This window comes from Ranitomeya imitator, chromosome 10 (assembly GCF_032444005.1).
Source record: "Ranitomeya imitator isolate aRanImi1 chromosome 10, aRanImi1.pri, whole genome shotgun sequence".
In the NCBI taxonomy this organism is placed as follows: domain Eukaryota; kingdom Metazoa; phylum Chordata; class Amphibia; order Anura; family Dendrobatidae; genus Ranitomeya; species Ranitomeya imitator.
Window position 1 is genome coordinate 119279889 of NC_091291.1, and position 6578 is coordinate 119286466.

The window sequence follows — 6578 nt, forward strand, 5'->3', positions numbered from 1 at the left end:
TCACACATTGCGTTTTTGTAGGGTATTTTCACTTCTCCAAAAACCAGAGCGGTGGCAGGAACCCACTGAATATTTTATGCATCAAATACACAGAAGAAAAACCCCACATGTGAACCTATCCCGGTGCGGACTCTTGTTACACAAGTATCACTATTCGTACAGGAGTCCCTGGTGGTGTGAACGGTGTGTCACCTGGGGGTCTGACCTCTCAGGGGTCTTCCTGCACCACATTGTTCCCTGTGTGATCGTTTGTACTGACAGTCCTGTCCTCAGAGCCGGCGGTCAGGATGGCCGAGCGGTCTAAGGCGCTGCGTTCAGGTCGCAGTCTCCCCTGGAGGCGTGGGTTCGAATCCCACTTCTGACAGCAAATGGATAGTTTTTTGTAAAAGAAGAAAAAAAAACTTATCACAGAACTTAGAAAAAGGGGCAGCGTGTGTTTCAACATTCCTCAGGTCATATAGCCTAATATATTCACTATAAATGTTTATATATATGTGTGTGTGTTTTTATTTTTATGTGTACTGTATGTATATATTTATTTGTGCATATTTTTCTGTTATGTATGTGTGTGTGTGTATATATACATATCTACTATATAATTGTCTAAGGGTCACTTCCGTCTTTCTGTCTGTCACGGATATTCATTGGTCGCGGCCTCTGTCTGTCATGGAATCCAAGTCGCTGATTGGTCTCACCAGCTGCCTGTCATGGCTGCCGCGACCAATCAGCGACGGCCACAGTCCGATTAGTCCCTCCCCTACTCCCCTGCAGTCAGTGCCTGGCGCCCGCTCCATACTCCCCTCCAGTCACCGCTCACACAGGGTTAATGCCAGTAACGGACCGCGTTATGTCGCGGGTAACTCACTCCGTTACCGCCGCTATTAACCCTGTGTGACCAAGTTTTTACTACTGATGCTGCCTATGCAGCGTGAATAGTAAAAACATCCAATGTTAAAAATAATAAAAAAAATAAAAAATCATTATATACTCACCTTCCGCCACCTTTCCCGCTCCTCGCAACGCTCCGGTGACCGCTCCATGCAAGTGGCAAGTTCCGGTGCCAAGGATGGTAGGCGACAAGGACCTGCCATGACGTCACGGTCATGTGACCAAACTACAAGGAAGGTGAGTATATGTTTATTTTTTATTTTTTAACCTGTGACATACGTGACTGGGCAATATACTACATGGCTGGGCAATATACTACGTGACAGTGCAATATACTATGTGGCTTTGTGCTGTTTACTATGTCACTGGGCAATATACTACGTGGCTGGGCAATATACCGTACTACGTGGCTGGGCAATATACTACGTGACTGGGCAATATGCTACGTGGCTGGGCAATATACTACGTGGCTGGGCAATATACTACGTGGCTGGGCAATATACTATGTGACTTGGCAATATACTACGTGGCTGGGCAATATACTACGTGACTGGGCAATATACTACGTGACTGGGCAATATACTACGTGGCTTTGTGCTGTATACTACGTCACTGGGCAATATACTACGTGGCTGGGCAATATACTATGATGTGACTTGGCAACATACTACGTGGCTGGGCAATATACTACGTGGCTGGGCAATATACTATGATGTGACTTGGCAACATACTACGTGGCTGGGCAATATACTACGTGACTGGGCAATATACTACGTGACAGGGCAATATACTACGTGGCTTTGTGCTGTATACTACGTCACTGGGCAATATACTACGTGGCTGGGCAATATACTACGTGGCTGGGCAATATACCGTACTACGTGGCTGGGCAATATACTACGTGACTGGGCAATATACTACGTGGCTGGGCAATATACTACGTGACTGGGCAATATACTACGTGACTGGGCAATATACTACGTGGCTGGGCAATATACTACGTGGCTGGGCAATATACTACGTGGCTCTGTTCTGTATACTACAAGGCTGGGCAATACACTACGTGGCTGTGCAATATACTACGTGGCTGGGCAATATACCGTACTACGTGGCTGGGCAATATACTACGTGACTGGGCAATATACTACGTGGCTGGGCAATATACTACGTGACTGGGCAATATACTACGTGACTGGGCAATATACTACGTGGCTGGGCAATATACTACGTGGCTCTGTTCTGTATACTACAAGGCTGGGCAATACACTACGTGGCTGTGCAATATACTACGTGGCTGGGCAATATACTACGTGGCTGGGCAATATTCTACGTGGCTGGGCAATATACTACGTGGCTGGGCAATATACTACGTGGCTGGGCAATATACTACGTCGCTGTGCAATATACTACGTGGCTGGGCAATATACTACGTGGACATGCATATTCTAGAATACCCGATGCGTTAGAATCGGGCCACCATCTAGTGCATATATATATATATTTATGTGTGTGTAATATATTTTATATTTACACACATTATATATGTATATTTATATATACATTATACTAGCTAAATTTAAGGAAAAACTTGATATATACAATTTCATCCTAGCCTCTTTCCACCATGTAACCTCCAAGACATTAGAAATGTACAATTACTGGTAAATAAGTGGTTAAAAAAAACTTATGCCGAAACCCGGGATCGAACCAGGGACCTTTAGATCTTCAGTCTAACGCTCTCCCAACTGAGCTATTTCGGCGGTATGAGCGCTGACTGTCACTTCCTGACATGAGTGTTCTATACAGAAAACTGAGCTAAAGTAACAGAACAATCATAGAATCCTAGAATGTTGAAATTGGAAGGGATCTCCGGGGTCATCTAATCCAACCCCCGGCTCAATGCAGGACTCACCAACCCATCTCAGACAGATGTCTGTCCAGCCTGTTTGAAGACTTCCATTGAAGGAGAACTCACCACCTCTCGTGGCCGCCTGTTCCACTCATTCATCAGCCTCACTGTCAAAATCTGTGTCTTCTCCCTTTCAGTTTCATTGACAGTACCAGCAAAACTAGAATAATGTTTCTTCATTTATTTATTATTCATCTAAGACTTTTATTTATTAAACAAAACAAAATTCACTTGACATGTTATCTGATATAACGGCTTCGGCAAATTATTTTTTTAAAGAATATGTATGAAATAATTAAAATAAATAAATAATTTAATTATTGGATTAATTAATGAATTAATCCAATTAAAACCACATGACTGGACTAATGTGCAGTGTGATCTATAACTCTCAGTCCATGCTCCCAAGTGTGGACATGTTGCATTTTTTTCCCCGCTTCTTTTTTTTTTTACTTAGGTTTTTGCAGCGTTTTCTGTTTTTCATACTTTTTTTTTCTGTGCTTTTTTCTTATTATAAGTCTGGAAACACTGAGATTCTCTATTTAAAAATCTGTATTTTAAAACGCAATTGTATCTCATCGTGTGTTCTTTCAGGCTCCCCCTAAAATCCTTTAAGGGGAAAAAAAAAACCCATATGGTTCAACAGCGTCATTAAACACCAGTGGGCAGGAGACAAAGTGGATTTTCTGCAGAAAAAATAAAACAACTGCAGAGGGGTGGAAAAAACCGCAGAGTGTGAACACAGCCTTAAAATTTGGATTCTTCATTGTCATTTCTGTCTTTTATTAGAACAATTTGCATCCAAAAAAACTTAGGGATAGGGGCAAGTTAGTGAGTACAATTGACCGTCGGCTCCCTGAAAGGTCAATTCGCCCGACGAACAAGGATTCTGCTTGTTCGTCGGGTGACATGGGCAGCACGATAAGGGTATGTTCACACGTTCCTGATTTCCATCCTTTTTTTTCAGGACTGTTTTTTAAAAAACTGCAGCTCTTGGCAGAAAACGCAGGTCCTTTTTTTGGTCCTTTTTTTGTCCTTTTTTTGATGCGTTTTTTGATGCGTTTTTTGATCCTTTTTTTGATCCTTTTTTTTATGCAGTTTTCTATGCAGAGTCTGTGTGTTTTCTAGGAAGTTTTTTAGGGTTAAAATGGCTGAAAATACCCTAACCCTAACCCTACCCCTAACCCTACCCCTAACCCTACCCCTAACCTTAGTGGAAAAAAAAAAAATTCTTAATTTTTTTTTATTGTCCCTACCTATGGGGGTGACAAAGGGGGGGGGGTGTCATTTACTATTTTTTTTATTTTGATCACTGAGATATAATCTATCTCAGTGATCAAAATGCACTTTGGAACGAATCTGCCGGCAGGCAGATTCGGCGGGCGCACTGCACATGCGCCCGCCATTTTGCAAGATGGCGGCGCCCAGGGAGAAGACGGCCGGACGGACACCGGGACGCCGGGTAAGTATAAGGGGGGGAGATTAGGGCACGGGGGGGGCATCGGAGCACTGGGGGGGGGCATCGGAGCACGGGGAGGTGGGATTGGAGCACGGGGGGGCGGGATCGGAGCACGGGGGGGCAGCCACACTCCGCCCACGCACTTCCGCCCGCTTCCCCGCACTTCCTGCTGCAGCGGTTCTGCACCACAAACCGCAGTAAAACCCGCAGATATTTTTTTCATCTGCGGGTTTTACTGCGGGTTTGACCTCACAATGGAGGTCAATGGGTGCAGAACCGCTGCGGCTCCGAAATAAGAAGTGACATGGTACTTCTTTTTTCCCGCAGCTATTCAGCGCGGCTTTTTTTTTTTATTTTCCGCATTGTGGGCACAGCAGTTCCTGTTTTCCATAGGGTACAATGTAATGTACCCTGCATGGAAAACAGCTGCGGACCCGCAGCGGGAAAATCGCGGCAATTCCGCATGAAAAAAAGGATCGTGTGAACATGGCCTTATTGTGTAACATGCTTTCCTAGGATAATCAGCCAGCGCAAACCTCTTCTTGAACGGATAATCGTTTCTTAAATTACCAAAAGAAAGAAACGAGAAAAAAAAGAAAAGCTCTGAATCAGGAAGGAGAAAAGCAGCGCTCGGCATAGGTGTAATAATAGTATAATAAGGGAGGACACTGTAATAATAGTATAATAAGGGAGGGCACTGTAATAGTATAATAAGGGAGGACACTGTAATAATAGTATAATAAGGGAGGACACTGTAATAATAGTATAATAAGGGAGGACACTAATAGTATAATAAGGGAGGACACTGTAATAATAGTATAATAAGGGAGGACACTGTAATAGTATAATAAGGGAGGACACTGTAATAGTATAATAAGGGAGGACTCCTGTAATAATAGTATAATAAGGGAGGACACTAATAGTATAATAAGGGAGGACACTGTAATAATAGTATAATAAGGGAGGACACTGTAATAGTATAATAAGGGAGGACACTGTAATAATAGTATAATAAGGGAGGACACTGTTGCATGCAGGTAGCGGCTGTTCCGTGCCATTGTTTGAGTCATCTGGCCTGAATATTTACTGAATCATACTCTCCTCTTGCATCAGCGATGTTCCACCAGGTCTCCTGATACCCCCAGCAAAATTTTCAAGTCAGCGCTGCAGCCAATCAGCGGTTGCTAATAGACTGACACAATCACATAACAGCGAAATTTTACTTTAGGGAGGGTTCCTCCTCTCTTTTTGGATGCTCTTTAAAATTGCAAACAAATTCCTAAAATTGTCTGAAAAAAGTTCAGTTTTTACTTTACTGACCGACAACAAATGTTAAAGTAAGGGGGAAAAAAAAATCAGCGCTTCGTGGTCATAAAATCACTTTTTGTAAATGGTGAGTTTAATGGACACCTGCTAAGGTTTTAACTGAAAGGGTTAAATGAATGGGTAACGCCCACTCTAACCAGTGGGAGGGGGGCAGGATTTGGCCTGCCGGTATTGGCTCTTCTCCTATGCAATTAAATGGCAAAGTCACCTGGTAGCGTGGCCGAGCGGTCTAAGGCGCTGGATTTAGGCTCCAGTCTCTCTGGAGGCGTGGGTTCGAATCCCACCGCTGCCATCATCTTTTATTTCACCACTAGGTGTCACTATATTTATTGTCTATTATTTAACGTGTTCTTATTGCAGCATCCTAAACTTTTCTGGGACTAAAAGCAATTCATGAACTTTCTTCTCCTGGAACAAACTCCTTTGTAGCTACAAGAACAAGTCATAGGAGATACATGTATCCTTTTTAGGGAAAGCTGGGTACGAGTTTGACGGACTTGATTTTTTGGCAATTTTTTTTTTTGACGTTGCTCACCGGTCCTAAGAATGCGCCACAGAATTTGCACGTACTTCGGAATATATTGGCGATCGGCGCTCATAGCAAGTGAGCATTTCTGCTCTATGCAGCACAAGGTAATGTAAAAAAAATGGTTTTAAGAATATTTTAAAAAAATATAAAAGTTCAAATCACCCCCCAATTCCCCCATTCAAAATAAAACAATAAAAAAAATGAAACGTACACATATTTGGTATCGCCGCATTCAGAATCGCCCAATCTATCAACATATAAAAAGAATTAATCCAATCATCGGGAAACGCGTAGCGAGAAAAAAAAATCAAAACGCCGTAATTACATTTCTTTGGTCGCTGCAACATTGCAATAAAATGCAATAACGGGCGATCAAAAGATCGTATACACACCAAAATTGTATTAATAAAAAAAGTCAGATCGGCGCACAAAAAATAAACCCTCACCCGGTCCCAGATCCCGAAAAA

The 6578-nt window shown here is 42.8% G+C and overlaps 3 non-coding genes across 3 annotated transcripts; 2 read left to right on the top strand and 1 right to left on the bottom strand.

Moving 5' to 3' along the window:
- The first annotated feature begins 281 nt into the window (after nucleotides 1-281).
- TRNAL-CAG (transfer RNA leucine (anticodon CAG)) lies at nucleotides 282-364 on the top strand. Its single transcript has one exon. It is a non-coding gene; the product is annotated as a tRNA-Leu (tRNA).
- A 2211-nt stretch (nucleotides 365-2575) lies between these two features.
- TRNAF-GAA (transfer RNA phenylalanine (anticodon GAA)) lies at nucleotides 2576-2648 on the bottom strand. Its single transcript has one exon. It is a non-coding gene; the product is annotated as a tRNA-Phe (tRNA).
- Nucleotides 2649-5792: 3144 nt separating this feature from the next.
- On the top strand, nucleotides 5793-5874 carry TRNAL-UAG (transfer RNA leucine (anticodon UAG)). The gene has a single exon. It is a non-coding gene; the product is annotated as a tRNA-Leu (tRNA).
- The last annotated feature ends 704 nt before the right edge of the window (nucleotides 5875-6578 follow it).